Source organism: Ovis canadensis, chromosome 20, assembly GCF_042477335.2.
Source record: "Ovis canadensis isolate MfBH-ARS-UI-01 breed Bighorn chromosome 20, ARS-UI_OviCan_v2, whole genome shotgun sequence".
NCBI classification, from domain to species: Eukaryota; Metazoa; Chordata; class Mammalia; order Artiodactyla; family Bovidae; genus Ovis; species Ovis canadensis.
Genome location: NC_091264.1, coordinates 64375633 through 64393308, shown reverse-complemented (window position 1 = coordinate 64393308; position 17676 = coordinate 64375633). Strand labels below are relative to the sequence as shown.

General features: G+C 53.2%; 1 long non-coding RNA gene across 2 annotated transcripts; it reads right to left on the bottom strand.

The window, feature by feature from the left end:
• Positions 1–6535: 6535 nt before the first annotated feature.
• Positions 6536–16314, bottom strand: LOC138425068 (uncharacterized). Of its 2 annotated transcripts, XR_011251085.1 has the most exons (5): positions 16102–16314; positions 11307–11649; positions 10866–10909; positions 8642–8712; positions 6536–8295 (listed from the first exon to the last, which is right to left on the bottom strand). It is a non-coding gene; the product is annotated as an uncharacterized lncRNA (long non-coding RNA). The 2 variants fall into 2 exon arrangements; XR_011251086.1 differs by lacking the exons at positions 8642–8712; positions 11307–11649 and adding an exon at positions 11093–11145 and having other exon boundaries at positions 6536–8061; positions 10866–10983; positions 16102–16304.
• Between the last annotated feature and the right edge of the window lie 1362 nt (positions 16315–17676).

Sequence of the window (17676 nt, the reverse complement as noted above, 5' to 3'; positions counted from 1 at the left end):
GTCACAAGGGGACGGTTACGCTTGATTCTATTACCCTGAAATGAAGCGTTTTTAAGAAAGTGTGTCCAGGTGCCCGAGGGGCCAGGGGTCAGGTTCCTAGCTGCTGAGCTGTGAACTCAGGGGTTGTTGGCTGTTGTAGGAAATGCTAGAGGGAAGTGATGGGGGTCTCCATGTCGGGGAGAGGGCGTGAGCACAAGGCCTGCGTGTCCCCTCGTGGAGCACAGCCACACATGATCCAGGAAGGACCCCCAGGAAGTGATGCCTGCCCTCCCCCACTCTTGTGAGAGTCAGCCCTCCCCTAGGAGCCCCGCCACACAGACCCCTGAGTGCCCAGCCGCCTGGGACTCCAGCGGGAGGCTCACCTGTTATTTTGGGATCGTGTCGGCTTCTACCTCCCTGCCCTTACTGAAGACCCTGAGGTCAGGGACCTCTGGGAAGGTGTATTAACCTGACCACTGGTCTCGGAGGCTCCTGGGCTGGGTGGTCACTGGGCTGGTGCTTCAGAAACATTCCGTGAGAAGGCAGGCTGAGTGGTGGAAACATATGTGGACCCTTCGAGAAGGCACACCCTCTCCGTGTCCACTCCTTGGGAGTTTTTAATGATGTGGCGGAGGGTCCAGAGAGGGTGGCAGCTGGGGGCGGGCCGGGGGCCCCACCTTCTGACTGGCACCATCTTTTATGTCTTCAGGCACTTTCGCCTGCATTGCTCCATTCGCTCCCAGGAGCGAGAAGACCGTTGCAAGATTGGGGACAGGCTCAGAGACACCGTGTGACCTGCGCACCCTGAAACCGCGGAGACTTAGATCCAGGCTTTCTGACGCCAAGTCCAGCTTTTAACACAGCTGGGCAAGGCTTCAAGGAGCAAAGGACAACTCAGCACTCACTGAAGACCTACTATGCGTCCGGTACACATTTTCCCTGTTTCATCCTTTCCCAGGCCAGCCTGGTGAGTAGGCACTTGTTCATTTTAGTGAAGAGGAAGCCGGCTCAGCACTCAACAACACGACCAGCTGGGAAGTGGTAGGAGCTGGGGTTAAAACCCAGTTCTGCCTGCCTTTAAAACCACTTTCTCTCATCTCTGCTAATGTCGTCCTTTTAAATCACATATGAGAGAACAGAGGCCCCAGGGCTTAAGTGACCTGCAGGCTGGCACAGTGGGTCTTAGGGAGAGCTGAGCCTGGACTCTGACCCATGACCCTGCCCGGCTCTGGGCTGAGTGATGGTCTCATCATGGCTTGCCCCAAATCAAACAAGACCATAATGAGGGGTCCGGTTAGTCCTTCACAAGCAGCTCTGACATTTAACAGAACTGGGTGAGGAGAGAGGCCCAGTGTCACAGCTTGCAGCCATATATGGGTCCGGGGCAGCCCTATATATAGATGCCATTGTTCGCCGGTATTTTCAGCTCGCTCGTCTGAGCCGCCTGGTAAACTCTTTCAAGTCCTATTTCTCCGCGGGCACCGTGAACCGTGCGGAGAAAATCTGTGGACGCTGAATCACTAACACTATTGATTATCTCATTGTCTGAAGTAGCCAGCTGGGACTCTGTTCTGACAAATAAAGGTCCAATGACCCAGCCGCAGGCACCCGAGCAGTGGATGCGCAGTCTGAGCAGTGTCCGCAGAGGCACGGAGCCCCGGGAGCCGTGAGGAAGGACAGAGGTGCAGAGCCTGTTCCGAGACCCCCCGCAGCCCTCACAGCGGTGACAAAGGAGACGCAGACGGAGGCGGGCGTTTCAGCAGATGGTCTCTATCCAGGGAGCAGCAGCAGAGATGCTGACGTCAGGAAAACACAGGGGCTCTGACCCCAGCGATGACTCTATTTCCTGTTCCAGGCGGCTTGGCAGGGATTCCTGGTAGGAGGAACACTTACCCGCTGTCAAGATTTACTGGTCTCTACGCCTCACAGTGATCTGAGAGGCTAAAGAGATGGGAGAGCTTGTCTTTCAAGGACACAGGTTGGGCTATGAGTGACATTCTGCCAGCATCTCTCTGCTGTTGCAAATGTTTATAAAGACTGATTAATACGGAAGGCGAGGGGCTTGTGGATCTTTGACCCTTCTGTGGGCAAAGGATTGCAAAGCATCCCTATTACAGTGAGGGCAGCAGAGGCTGAGAGAGAGCACCGAGGGTCGCTGTGAACAGTTGTGTGGGTTGTGCACTGAACAACTCTAGGGGGAGCCATTTACTTTCTAATCTCTTTTCAGTGTATACTGCACATGTTGTATGTGATGCCCCGAGAGTCCAGGGCCTCCTAGAGTCTATCGGCTCTGAAACATAGAAAGCAGGGAAGAGAACTGATCCAAGGCAGAGCGTCTTGGACTTAAACTGAAGTCCACCTGACCCAGGCTTCCTGATGCCCTTCTGTACCTGGAAGAAGATGGCTTTATTGTTTGAACCCTCAGAGCTGGAACATCAAGGACTCGGGCAGTTTCTACAGGCAACACCATTCTTTCCCACAGCTCTCCAGAGCCAGGGTCAATTAAGGAAGATTGACCCTGAAGGTTGACTCCAGTAGGAGCAGATGGCTAAACAGGCAGCTGTGCCCTTGGGGACAGCCGGAGCCTGGCCCTCCAGCTCCGGTACGGCCGAGGGTACCACGCGGTAACCAGTGGGCTTCCCAAGCTCTGTTAGCGCTAGCAGCAGCGGCGAGGAGGCAGAGCTGATTCCAGCCCCATCCTAGCAGCTGCTGTGCCTGGCGAGTCCCACTGACCCCGTGGGCATCACGGCCCCAAGGACCATCAGGGTGGCCGTGGTTGTTCAAGTTACAGGGGTCCAAATAGCACCCACTTCACTCGGGCCACTGAGAATCCAGGGCGCTCTGGGAGTCTCGGACATGGCTCGGGGGGATTGGTGGCTTGGGGATTGGGGAAGACATTCTGGGCTCTGCAGAATCGGGCTGTGGGGATCCAGGGACGTGACCTCATTTGTACCCAGAGGCTGCCAAAGCCCGAGGCAGGCTGGCTGCACAGGGAAATTCATTTCACTGTAGAAACAGGGCGTGTATCTCGAAATGCTTCGTCCTGTATTCCTAGGGCTCCTGGGAGGAGGGGTGGGTAAGAGGAAAGGCTGGGACCCCTGCACAAAAATAAAAGCAGCCTGCGCTTCCCAGGGGTCAGAGTGAAGCCAGCAAGGAGACAAGAGGACCGGGTCACTGGTCAGCAGGAATGAAGTCGGGGGCCTCAGGTGAAGATGCGGCAGGTAACACTCAGGTCCTACTCCCCAGACTGTCCTGGCCTGGGACTGGGCTCCTGGTTGTCCAAGAAGAGGACCTGAGGGTCTCCTGGGATCTTTCCTGAGCTACTTCCTCAAGGTCTGGCTGGGGCCAAGATCAGGAGGAGAGTCATAACCCACCCATTAGGATATGCTGCTCTCGGAAGTCCCTGCCCGGCTGACTCGATGGCCGTCGCGCCGAGCATGTTGACGTTGTCCAGGCCTCACCAGGAGGTCCCGGCAGAGGTGTCTGAATTAAGACAGTGGGCAACCTTCTGTAAGAGGGAACAAAACCGGGGCCTCTTCTGCCCAGAATGATATGGCAGAGATGGAAACCCGTAGAATTTTATCAGATTCCTCCAAAGAAAAGGCAGGGCAGCACTGCTTCAGTGCATCCAGAAGACAACTCGGGGACTGACTGTAAGAGGGGCGCCCCGAGTGTCAGGGGGCAGGGGCCCTTTGCACAGCTGAGCCGCCGAAAGCAGCCGCTCCTTCTCAGAACCTCGTGCGGTAACGCTGCTGTCCGACCGACAGGCTTCCAGTGGATTGTTGAAAGGGGCACGCATCCTCCGTGTTTCCTTCTGCTTTAATGAGCTTTAGGGAATTAAGAGCATTTGAAAGAATGCTGGGGGCACTTCCCTAGTGGTCCAGTGGCTAAGACTCTGCACTCCCGGTACAGGGGACCCAGGTTCGATCCCTGCTCAGCAACTGGATCCCGCATGCCACAACCGAAACCTCCCGCATGCTGCAACAAAGCGCGTGCCACAGCTAAGACCCAGTGCAGCCAAACAAATAAACGATTTTTTTTTTTTGAAGAATTCTGGGGACAAAATAAGCTGGGAGATTTTTTTTTTTTAAGCTGGGAGGTTTGCTGTGGACTCCAAACTAGTCAAACTCTGAAAGTCACATGTGAGATTTTAAAAAGTAGCAAGCAGCACCCAGGAAGCATCAGCTTTAAGAGATCCGTGCTTCCGCGGAACCCTGAGGGCAGTGAGTCTGAGCCAAGAACAGAAGGCAAGGAAGACAGACTGTGGCTGGTCATAGCTGGGGCCATACAGGTCTCTGGTGCCATTTATAACAGAGAACAAGTCTTAATGTTTAAGAAATCAACGAGTATAAGAAATTTCTTAACAAGTCTAAGAAATCTTAGGCAAACAGCGATATCCACTTGGGGCTTCCCAGGTGGCAGTACCGGTAAGGAATCCGCCTGCCTATGCAGGAGACGCAAGAGACAAGGATTCAACTGCTGGGTCAGAAAGATGCCCTGGAGGAAGAAACGGCTGCCCACTCCAGGATTCTTGCCTGGAGAATCCCAGGAACAGAGGAGCCTGGCGGGCTCCAGTCCACGGGGGTCGCAAAGAGTTGGACACGACTGAGCACACACACATTATCCATTTACTGCCAAGAGGATTTCATCAGCAGTTGATCAGCCTCTGCTTGTTACATCTTTTCCTTTGTTGTCTCAAATAATTGGCTCCCAAACCACGAGACAAAAATCACTGGCAAGGCTTCAAATCCCTTTGCACAGCACACGTCATCTGTGGATTCAGTAAATATTTATCACATGTTCTATGGACTGCCATTTTTCACGTTGGTATTAATAAAACACTAATCTAATAGAAAACATTGCTAAAAGGTATTGACACTTTTTGTCGTGTACTTTTTCTATCAATGGCTACTAAGTAAATACAAATGCTATTCTAAGCCTGTATCTTTTAAACTATGGTTTAAAAACAGTATTATTCTGTTCTCTAACTGAAAAAAAAATGAATTCTTATCTACCATGTATTGACCAATTATTATTTGCCTGGCTATGTGTGAAACCCTTCACATGAAACTTCTCATATAATCTTCATAACAACTTATCCAGGTAGATGTTAATGTTTAACTCCCATTTTATAGATGAAGAAACTGTGGCTTGAAGAGTTTTGATAGCTTAACTATGGTCCCAAGAGTTGGAGACCAGTCCAACCTATAATTGAAGGAAATATTTCTCTCATAACCCTGCTGTTCAGAGATAGGTGTGAAAACATTTCAGACTTTGTTTTTGTGTCTTTTTTTCAAGCTTTTTCTTTTTTCACGAAAGAGGTTTTGTGTTTTCACAAGGCATCTTTATATATCAGTTTTTCCCCTGTAATATCATGCCTTGTCCATTGCATGGCTGAAATGCATTTTATTTTGCCATTTCCCTGTTTGGGGACATCTAGATGTCTTTTTTTTTTTTAATATATAATGAATTTGACTGCACTGGGTCATAGTTGCAGCCTGTGAGAGCTTCAGCTGCAGTGTGGGAACTCTTTGTTCCTCATCAGGGAGGGAACCAGAGCCCCCTGCAGGGAGCACGGAGTCTTAGCCACTAGACCACCAAGCAGATCCCCATTTAGATGGTTTCTAAGGCTCATTATCAACCAATGCATCGTGAGAGAGTAAAACTGCCCACCTAGCATTTGCCCCTGCGTCTCCAACCTTAAAATCTGTGCTGGCCGTGAGACCTGATGAGCCAGATGAGTCCGAGCAGAGACTGGCGGTGTGCTCACACGCTGGGGGGCTCTCTGGCTGCTCTTGGGAACCCTTGTGGCCCCCATGGGACGAAGCCAAGCTGGCGTGCTGCAGGCCTCCACACGTGGCCCAGCCACCCCGCCACCCCTGCCGACAGCCTGTCAGCCGCCAGAACGCTGGGTGAACTCATCCCTGGTCATCTGTGGCCAGCCTGACTGCAGATGCACGGCGGAGCCCAGCAGGGCTGACAAGCTGGTCTGACTGAGAAGAGCCACCAGCTGATTCACAGATGTGAGTACGCAGTCACTCAGTCACCTCCAGCTCTTTGTGACCCCGTGGACGGCAGCCCACCAGGCTCCATGGGATTCTCCAGTCAAGAATATTGGAGTGGGCTGCCACGCCCTCCTCCAGGGGATCTTCCTGACCCGGGGATCGAACCCCGGCCTCTTCCATCTGCATTGGCAAGTGGACCCTCACCCCTGGCGCCAGCCCCCAGAGGGTTTACCAATTACGAAATACCATCTTTTCCTGTGATTTAAAATGCCGGTTTTATCATAAATTGAATGCTGGCACACACGTGCACATCCTTGAGTCTGTTTCTGTTATCTTATTTGATCCTAAATGATTGCAGACTTTCGTAATGGCAGTGGCTTTGTAGTCCTTTTGGGCAGCTGGCAGTGCAAACACTTCCTCCTCCCCAGTCACTGCTTATAATTCTTTTCAACTTTTTCTTGGCAGTTCTTGCTCATTTTTTCTTCCCAGTGAACTTTAGAATCACTTTATCAGAGTCTTAAAAAAAAAAAAAAAAAAAAGAAGCCTGGGAATCATGACTTTTGATCTTTATTTTCATTTTTACTGTGATTTACATTTTCACTTGAGTCTCATTTGTCTAGGCTGGTTGCAGACCTCCTAAAGATAACATCCACATCTTATTTACGTCTTTGACATCTCCACAGGGCCTTATACACAGAAAATGCCCAATAAGTGTGTGCTGATACAGTGAACACTCCCCAGAAACCTCCATCACCAGGGCTTTTTAAACATATATTTTTAAGCTACATATCAAAAGAGGAAAATAATAGCAGCTACTGTACATCTGATTTCATGATGTATTTTCAAAAGACTCAAGTGAAATAGTTTAAAACAGAAATATCAACATTTAAATGATTCTATACAAAAAAATTAATAGATCAAATTTGAAATTAATGCCAAAAACTATCCAGTCTTTTTTGTACTTCACTTTTACTGTCATGAACACTGAAGTCTAAGGAAGCCATTACTCAGGTTTCCGTTGTTTTGCTCTGTGTGTGCGTGCGTGTGTGTGTGTGTGTGTGTGTGTGTGTGAGAGAGAGATGAAACCCAGTAAGACTGACTTCTGTTACAGGGCTTCCCTGGTGGCTCAGACGGTAAAGAATCTGCCTGCAATGCAGGAGACGCAGACTCGATCCCCGGGTCAGGAAGATCCCCTGGCAAAGGGAATGGCTACTCTCTCCAGTCTTCTTGCCTGGAGAGTCCCAGGGACAGAGGAGCCTGGTGGGCTGCAGGCCGTGGGGTCGCAGAGTCAGACATAAGCGCGTGCACGCAGATGTAGGAGTATCTCCATGCACACAGGCTTTGAAACAGAGAACCTTAATAGAGGTGAAGGAAATCCATGCGACGGGTTCATACTCCTGACCCTCCAACCTCGGGTGTGTCCGTTTGCAGAGAAATCTACACGATGACGTTTGACATTGACCTGGAGAGGCAGTTCCTTCATTTAAGTAACAAGGAAACTGAGATTATGAAGAGAAACATCAGGTCATATAAGGAACTGAGAGCAAAACTGGGCCTGGAACCCCCTCCACTCGCTCCCATTCGAGTGACATTTCCATTACGTTGGGCTGTGACGTTGCAAATTCCTTGACCTTTTCCCAAAATCAAATTAGAGTTACTTTGTAGAAGCCTGCCTTGTACAATTTTGCCTGGCTGGGGGAGAGGGTGTCATGAAATCAAACAAACTGCTAATGGAGGCCTGAAAACTCTAAAAGATGGATTTCTGCTAAAAGATAAACCTGCTCTTTAAAAAGAGCAATATCTCTTTCAAAGCAAAATGGCAGCCCAATAAAGCTATTGAAGACTATTTGCAACAGGCATAAAAAGTGGAAAGAGAAAGAGGGACTGTGGCGTCAAAGGAGATGGCTTTCCACCGACAATACAGTCCATCAGGCTGCAGAGGAGGTGGACGGAGTGAAGGGGGGGCCGCCAGATGCACCTGGGGCAGGACTGATGCTGGACGGGGAGGCTGAGACGTACTCAGAGCTGCGCTGCATCTGAGGGCTTCACATGCCATTGCAGGTACGGAGGTAGAGTGCTGTGGGACGAGGAGTTTAGAAGACAGCTTTACCACCTAGCGAGTCAGTGACCTAACCTCGGGAGAAACACCCCTCAGTCAGAGGCTGTGCAGCCCGACTGTCATCCGACCGGAGACCGTTTATCATCCGGAGGCGGGTAACCGTGGTTACAGAAGATGAATGACAGGTGGGTGACTCGCAGATTCTTACTTTCAGCGTGACAAGGCGGGAGTTCCTAGATCCAGGCACCGCGCCTCGAGCAGAAGAGAAATATTTATGTTCACTTTTAGAAAAAGAGACCCCAAGAGGCACACAGAAGAGACACGCGTCCTCTTTGTAAGGGCAGACTTCTAGGGACTTCCGGAACCTCCTAACACTCACGCAGTTGTCAGAAAATGAGGCTTAGTATAGCTTGATGTCTTCTTTTTATGGATTGGGGTAAAAGGAGTCTTTTCTCTAATCGAGGACAAAATGGCAAATAGGGAGGTTGTTCTGTGGAAGCCAGGTTTCTCTGGCATGTCTGACTCATTTAGCTTGAAACATCGCTATGAACGGCTTTTTGAAAGAAACAAGGCTGAGTTAATAGAAAGAATGACTCACCTCGTGCCATATACCGAATCAGTTCCAGGGTGAATTGGGTATGCAAATGTGACAGGTAAGACAATAAAGCTCTAGAAAATAACACAGGGAAATGTCTCCATGGCTTTTGAGACAGACAAGTATTTCTCAAACAGAACACACGAAAAGCACTGGTTTTAAAGGAAAGACTGTTAATCTGGACTGTGTTACAATTGCAAATTTCTGATCAACGAAAGTCACTAGTAGGGGAGAGAGTGAAAAAGCACCCCGCTGAGTGAGAGAAGATATTTGCAATACATATATTCAACGAAAAACCTGTGCCCAGAAAATATAAAGATTTCCTACAAATCAGTAAGAAAAAATAAGTCAATTTTTTAAAAAAAGGTCCAAGTCTTGACTGTAGCCCAACAGGCTCCTCCGTCCATGGGGTTCTCCAGGCAAGAATACTGGAGTGGGTTGCCATTTCCTTCTCCAGGGGATCTTCCCGACCCAGGAATTGAACCCACGTCTCCCGCATCGCAGGCAGACGCTTTAACCGCTGAGCCACCAGGGAAGCTCTAAGGTCTTGAATAGGTGCCTCATGAAAGAAGACATCCAAATGGGCCAATAAGCATCTGAAACTGTGTTCAGCCTTACTGTTCACCAAGGAAATGCAAATTAAAACTCCAGTGAGATTCCATTACACGTGCACCAGGATTGATGTTAAGAAGACGAACTATACCAACAGTTGGCAATGACATAAACTAATCAGAACTCTAATACCCTGTTACTGAGAATGTAAACTGGTCCAATCACTTAGGAAAATTCTAGGATAGTATCAAGATGTGGGTTCAATCCCTGGGTGGGAAAGATCCCCTAGAGAAAGAACTGGCTACACACTCCAGTGTTCTTGCCTGGGAAATCCCACAGACAGAAGAGCCTGGTGGGCTACAATCCATGAGGTCACGAAGAATCAGACATGGCTTAGCGACTAGACAGCAACAAGTTGACTAGAACTGAACATACGCCAACCCCACCATTCAGTGAGTCTGCTCCTAGATTTGCATCACAAGTGTGCGTCAAAAGGCAAGAGCAAAAGTCCTCGTAGAAACATTCAGTGAAGAATATCTTCATTATAGTTAAAAGCTGAAAGCCGATCAAGTGTTCGTCAACAACAGAATAGCAAGCTTGTGCTACGGCCATACAATGGAGTACTGTACAACTACGAAAAGGGACAATTACCAGAGCACGGAGGAGTCTCTCGCACATGACTGTGAACTGAAGCAGTCAGACACAGAGGGGTGCATCCCATGTCATCCCGTTTATGCCAAGTTCAAGAACAGGCGCACTTACGCTGTGGTGGTAGAAGACAGCTAGTGGCTGGCTGCCCTCTGGACGTGGCACAAAAGAGACACGATTCAGAGGGACGTTTGGAAGCCTCCTCAGGCACCGACAGCACTGATTTCTGATCTGGACTAGATTACACGGGGATGTCCACTTTGTGAAAATTCTGTGCACTTTTCCGTAGCAGGTATACCTCAGTCAAATATTTATCTAAAATTGTCTGTACACAACATGGATATGTGTACACACACATTCCTTAGCTATCCACTTAAATTGGTCAAAATGGAAAATTTTGTTGCGTGTTTTTCACAATTAAACACTTATGCATGAGACAGGGTGCTCAGGGCTGGTGCACTGGGATGACCCAGAAGGATGGGGTGGGGAGGGAGGTGGGAGGGGGCTTCAGGATGGGGAACACACGTACACCCATGGCTGATTCATGTCCATGTATGGCAGAAACCACTACAATATCGTAAAGTAATTAGCCTCCAATTTTAAAAAATTAATTTTTAAAATTTCATGATAAATTTTTATAATACAAAAAGAAGGGCCAAACCCTCCTGATACCTTGTCTTTGAACATCTTGCCTTCAGGACTGTGAAGGAATAAACTCCCATAATTCAAAGCCAAATAGAATGAAGTAAAATAATACACAGCCAACCTCTTTTCCGTCACGCGGTGTAATGATGTTCCATATTTGGCTCCCCTCAGTTCCTGTATCAGTATTTTTTTAGAGCTCAACCAAGTTTCTTATGTCAGCGATATCTGTTCCCCCAAATAAATGCTTTCTAACGCAAAATTTATCTCAGTTTAAGTAAGGGGATTTCTTAGCGAACAAACTGTGGTTGCCAAGGGGAAGGGATAGGGAGTTAGGGATGGACGCGTACGCACTGCTGTATTTAAAGTGGAAACAAGGACCTACCTGCTGTACAACACAGGGAACTCTGCGCAGCGTCACGTGGCGGCCTGGACGGGAGGAGGTGGGGGGAGAAAGGATGCGTGTTTATGTGTGGCTGAGTCCCTTAGCTGTCCACCTGAAACTATCACAACACTGTTCATCGGCTATACCCCAATAGAAAACAAAAACATTGAATAAATAAATAAGGGCGTCTCACTCCATGCCCTATGGCTAATAGAAACACTACTCACTGGGCTCTACTCAGGGCCTCACTGGGCTCTGGGATGAGGTCAACCACAAGACACTGTAAAGCAAATATACTCCAATAAAAAAAAAAACTTTAAAAAAGGAAAAGGTCTATTCTCAGCTAAGCTCCAGAGAGACACTTTGAAGACGTAAGCCAGGCCATGTTACTCCTTTGCTGAAGAGCTTCCATCTCACCCCAGGGTCCGTCCCAGCCCGCACCTGTCGTGTGGCTTCGTCTCTTGCTCCTCTGTGCCTCACTGGAGAGCAGGTGAAGTCATGCTTTGAGTTTTAATGTGGGTAGAAGCCTCGACTGGTTAAACAGCAGCAACAGCCACAACTGAACGGTGCTTCCCCCCAGGAGCCTGAGGCCTCGGGCCCAGAGCGCCCGCAGAGGCCCAGCCTGCCAGCCGCCGTCTTCCTCGATCCCGCGGCGTGGGGCTGGGCTGGTGCCAGCTTTGATCTCAGCCGCAGTCCCTGTGGGCCGTGCCCAGACCGCACCGAGGGCCGGGACCAGGTCTCAGCTCTGCCGGGAGCCCTGTGGGATCTGGAGGCCCTGGGAAGACTGGAGGGACACAGAGGAGAAGAGGGTTTCTGCACCTTTTCCTCCAACATGCCACGTTCCCCCCGCCCACCCCTACCGCAGTCTCTGCCTTGTGCCTGCTTCCAGAGCCTCCTTCTGGGGTGGGGAGCAGGCGAGAGGCACAGAGCTGAGCTTGATGGCAGCCTCCCCGAGGACTGCTGGTGGCGCGGGGGACCTGTCCCCTCGCTTACGATCATGGGCACCCTCGGGATTAGCTCCGTGCGAGTCACTCTCCCTCCGTGGTCCCTGCACACCTGAGACTTGGAGGCCTCCGTGGTGGCTCAGCGGTAAAGAATCCGCCTGCAACGCAGGAGACTCAGGTTTGACCCCTGGGGTCAGAAAGGTCCCCTGCAGAAGGATATGGCAACCAGCCTTAGTCCTCTTGCCCGGGAAGCCGCATGGACAGAGGAGCCCACAGCCCATGGGGTCATAAAAGAGTCGGACACGGCTGAGCCACTAAGCCACCACCAGGTCGTTCCCCACACCAGCTCTCTGCTGGGAAAGACGCTGGCGAGCTCAGTTTAGCTCTTTGTCCAATCGCTGCTTCCTCCCTCACCCGTCCTCCTGTGGAGCAGAATTCCGACTTTGTGACGGTTCCTCTCCTCCCTGCGTGATTCAGGGGGCTTCAGCTGCCATTCTTGACCCTGACCAGAGAGGACACCCCAAGAGGTGCAGGCCCGAGGTGGCTTCCCCCATCCCTCTGCCAGGGGCTGGTTTGTTAGCTGTTCGTCGGAGACCGCGGGGCGTGTGAGGGGCTCCCGGGAGGGCTTGCTCCTTGTGCGGAGACTGCCCGTGGGTCGATGATGTTAGGGCTGCTACAGCCGGTTCTGGCTCCCCAGGGACAAAGTCAGCCCTGGGCACGGCAGGGCAGAAGGAACCTGTCAGCTGTGACATCGTAGCCACTGAATTCACCGACGCTGAGCCCCTTCCAATGAGAGGGAATAGATTTCCTTTTCATTTAGGCCTATTTAAGGCAGGGTTTTTCCGCTGATCACAAATGAAGGAATCCAGCGTCTGCCCTCTCAGGCATCTAGGCCTTCTGTGATAAATGAACACCCTGGCCGTACCTCTACTGTCTGCAGGAGAAGGCTTCCCCGTCTGCGGGTTCCCTGTGGCTAAGGCCGCCCTGGGTGTCTGAGGGCTGCTCCCCGAAGCAGTTCGTAACTGTTACACGTCAAGGGAGGGACGGGGACCCTCCTGTCCGGGGACCCGTGCATCCGCCTGTCCCCTCCTTCCTGTGAAAGATGAGGAGAGGCAAGAGGAGGAGGAGGGGGCTGGCAAAACGCAGCCTCCAGTGCCTCCCTGGATTTATGAACGCTTATCCACACCTGCGCTGGGCGCTGGGTGCAGGTTCGAGGACCGGAGTTGGGAGAGTGAGGCAATGTCTGAAAGCTTCGCTCGGCCTGGACCTCCACTTCCGCCTTCCTTCCCTTCTGCAGCCTCCAGGCTCCAGGCGGCACCCTTCACTGCTCCTGCTCTGGGCTTTGCCCTGCGCTGCCGCTTCCAAGGGGCCTGCACTTTGGGGTGCTCAGACCTGCGGTGCAGACACCGTTTCTCAGCCACAGCCCATGGGCGCCTCACTGGCAGTGAGGATGTGCCCCAGGGGGTGTGCTGCTGAGAGCAGGTGAAGACGGGCTCGTCTGAAGATCGCAGACCCTTTGGCCTTTAAAGCTCTCGTTAGAGCCAACCAAAGACTGCCCGCGACCCCACCCCTGGGAGATGGGGCCCCGGGCGTTCTGCCTCCTGGTCTTAGAGCTTAGGGCAGCGCCGCGCACTTGCAGAAACCACCATCTGCTCACTGCTCGCCGGTCGGGCCAGGTGGGGAAAGGGAGACTCCTGGGCAGCCCCAGACGGGCACGTGACTCCAGTCTTCACAGGAGGAGGGACATCCGTCCTGCCCTGGGAGAGTCGTCTGCACAGGTGGGGTGGCCGATGTTGACCTTGACCCCTTCCTCCCAGGCTGCCCCTTCTCGGCCTTCTCTGACCAGGGGAAGCCCCACCCTCTGGTCCTTTCTGCGCTCCCCCATCCTCCTCAGCATCCCCACAGTCTTCAGTCGTGCTCGAAACCAGACATTGCAAGTTAACAAGACTCTGTTCCTCGGACGAATGCCCAGGGGGGCAGCACCGCTTCCCAGTGACCGTCTGATACATTTCTCATAATAGTTTTCAGGATCTGGCTGGTCAGTGGACAATGGGTCCAATGAAAACCCTCTGCCGCTGTGGGAACATGGGCAGGAGGGGTTGGTCAGGGGCTGGGGTGCTGACGGCATCTCCTAGACTCAGAGCCTCTGAACCACCTGCAGAGAGACGGGGACCACAGCCTCTGCTCCTGGAGGAGCCCTGAAGGGCAGTGGGAGGTGCTCTCGGGGTGACGCTGGGGTCATCCAAGCCAGGCCCCCTGATGCCTCCGGGCACCAAGCAGCCACAGGGCAGCCCCGGCCTCGGGGCAGGCTGCAACCAGGAGTGTCTGGGCTGGTCTGTGCTGTCCCCTCTGGCCGGATGCCACCTCCTCCACCCTACCCTGGGGGCACCTTCAGATTTTTCTTTCCCAAGTGTCTGTGTCCTTCCGGGCTGCAAGTTCAGAGTGTGTGGCATCAGCTGCTGTGGGCTGGGGCTCATTCGTCTTCCCTGCAAGCGTCCTCCCCACCCAGCGCCTGCCTACTGTGGGGTGGGCACGGGGGGCGCTGTCACCGTCAGGGCCTGTGGCTTGCAGACCCGGCGCAGGCTGGGTCATAGAAGAGCAGACACGGTCCTCGTGTCTCAACCATGAGATGAGCGTCGTCACGCCCATTTCACAGACAGGATCTGCCAACAACTCAAGCCTGCTCCTGGGGTGACTGTGTCGCTGTCTGCCATGCTTGGTCCGATGTGACCACCAGGCGCAGGGCCTCCGACGTAAATGACTCCCAATAGACGTGGGGTCCGGGAGTGCTGAGAGAGCCAGCTGGGCGTCTGGAGTAATGCAGTAGTTGGCATAGCCTTCTGAAGGGGTGCTCACGTTTTAGACAGGGGAGGGTGAAGAGAAGCGGGTGGAGGACCCTCTGCACTTGGTAAATAGCAGAGCTGCTTTCCGCCCTCCTTCCCTGGCCCGCTACGCAGAAGGGACTGAGTGAATATTGTCACTTTGCCCAGCCTCCCCCAGAGGTGGGAACCCCTGTGCGTCCCCCCGGGTCCTGGAGACATCCAGCCTCCACCGGGGGGAGCCCCCGTGGGGACCCTGGGTCCTAGTCCTCCTCGTCCTTGCTGGTACATGCTGGGCTCTCATTACACGAGCATCTCTGCAGCACACATGGCTCCCCGTCCTCCCTTCCAGCCTCAGGAGTACTCCCCCAGTGCAGTGCCCCCTGGGACCCAGGTGGTGACCCAAGGCCACCGCCTGCACAGCTGCTCCCCTCCAGCCAGGGGCTCTTGCTGACTGCCCCTTCCTGCGTCCACCTGCCGCTCTGTGTCATCTGGTGGCCGGAAGCCAAGAGCCCTCTCTCCACGGCTGTCTGCTCGGGGGTTTCTCTTCCATCACATTGGGGATGAGCACAGTGCTGGGCTTGAGCCAAGCACCTGCTCAGTGAGGAGCCACCACAGCCAGACTCCCCCGAGGACTCCGGCACCTGCTCGTAAGCATCTTCCCGCGCGGCCAGCCCTTCCTGCACAGAAACGTCCTCAGAGCCGCTCTAGGAGATGGGCCGGCTCCTCGCCTGTCATCACACCTCCACGCCCTCATCAGCTTCCAAGGCTGCTCATTCGCTGTCGGTTCCACAAGCTGCGATTCTCTTCTCATCAACAAATATTTAGGCTCCAAGACCCAGAACATCCACTGAACCACAGCTGGGAGCCGGCTGTGCGGGCGTCCATTCAGCTCCCTAAATCCACTGCCCTGTGTCTGACTTCCCGCTCCAGCCACCTGACCTTGGCCTGAGTGACTTCAGAGCTGCCGGTGGGACTCCAGCAGGAAGCGAGGCCTCCAAGGGACGGAGGCTCAGCTTCAGAAAGCCGCTGGGGTCACAGCACAGGCGCCCCCGAAGGCGAGTCTCTGCCCCCTTCTGGCACATCCACCCGCCGCGGCAGGGCTGGGAGCGCGTTCCCGGCCCCGCTGCCCACCGCCGCGGGAGGCAGGATGGGTCACCGTGACTGTGCTGCAAGCCGAGGGCCGGCGTGTGGCCCTGGGGCCTGGCACCCACCCCTGCCGCTCGTCACGCCAGCTGTCTCCCGGGTTTGGAGACCTGAGAGTCAAATGAGAAGACACGTGTTTCTTCTCTCCTGCTCCTCTTCCTGTAACCACTCTTTCTCTTGGGTTCTGTTTTCATGGAGAGCAAAACAAAGTTAAAGGGAAAGAGAGCCAGACGCAGTAACACCCAGGGCTGAGTTGAAAGCCTGACAAATGCGAACAGAGTTAAAGCTATGCGCAGCCATCTCTGTGACGCCGAGTAAATCACTAACCTGCTCTGGACCTGAGGCTGCTCACGGGATCCCACAGAGCTGTTGTCGGGAATCTCTCCTGGGTGTGTTTTCCTTGCCTTGCGTGGTTTTCTGAGCCCACTCACAGGAAACGTGCGGGGTGCCCTCAGGGCCCCGGGTGATGCCGCCCTACCCGCTGCGGTGGTGCTGTGGGAGCCGGGGCTGCTGCTACTGCCTGTGTTTCCAGGAAGCCGCGGGGAGACGCGGAGTTCTGCTGTTGGACAGACCGCCTCCTCTTCCAGCGGGCAGGTCCAGCAGGCCCACGTGCAGCTGCCTGGCGGCGAGTCCCTGGCCTCGCCTGGTGCGACACCAGCGCCCTTTGGAAAAACTCCCAGAGCTGTTTTCTGTCTCTGCTTTCCAGCATGAGGGCAGAAGAGGCGGCTGGATTTCGTCCATCAGCAATCACCAAAAATGAGGCGAATGAGAGTGACTTCCAAAAATGAAAAATACTCCCGCTTTACAGGCAGACTCATGATTCGGGACATGACCCGGCGTTTGCCGTTGACTGTCTATTTTCTCTCTGAATTCACGAGTCACGAGTGGGAAGGAGGCAAGGCGGGTGCAGGCAGGAGAGGGGAGCGGAAACTCGAGCACGCAGCACGCGTAACAGGGAACGCAGGCCACAGGGCCCGCTCTGAGCGAGGCTACACCCGCTGCAGGCAGGGCGGCAGCACCACCAACACACGCCTTGTGAAGCGTGTGGGTCATTCCATTCTTCCCGGACCGGCACGCTTTCAGCTTAGGGTGGGGGTGGGAGGGGAGGGTGGGCACAAGACGGGCCCCGGGGGTTTCTCAGACTCCACACCCCTCTCCCTCTCCCCTCTCCCCTTCCCAGAGAGTCCCCTGCCTCCTGGCTGAGCAGAGTTGCACTTTATAAGGACAGTCTCCCAAAGACAGCCCAGGGCATGCTCAGGCTATTAATGGATCAGAGGTAGAAAATGAAATCCTGCTATTTCCTGCCAATCAAATTCTTCCCGGGGCCAGAGCCCGAGCCCAGGTGAGGGAGTCTCAGCCCCAGCTCACAGGGCTCCCCAGCCTTCGTGGGTCTGATCTTTCACATTTAATTAAAAGAAATCATTTAAGCTTATAGGCAACATTAAGTCCTTGGTAGCTGGGGATACCATAGGTCATGGATAATTGATATCCAGCAAAAATCCCCAAACCTCATTCGCATCAGTAATCTCAAAGCCGCTGTCCCCTGGCCAAACAAGCGCTCACCAGAGCTGCTAATCATGCTGCCCTCTTGCTCGGCTGGCCCCCCCTGCCCCGCTGCCCACCTTCCCTGCCGCCCCACCGTCCCGTGGCTCCGCTCCCCTCCCAGCGGAAGCGTTAAGTACTGCACTGGCCCACCAGCCGACCGCCAGCCGTGGAAGCAGAAAACGTTATAACTGAGACTGCATGCATGCGCCCCATTTCTCACACAGCAAACACCCCAAATCCAAGTCTTAGAACCTCCCAATTAGTGCTTGAGGAGTACTGCAAAGACAGCTGTGCTATAAACAGGTTTTTGCTTCATAACCAGGCTCACTGTGAGATTCTGTAGCCCAGTGGGTATTA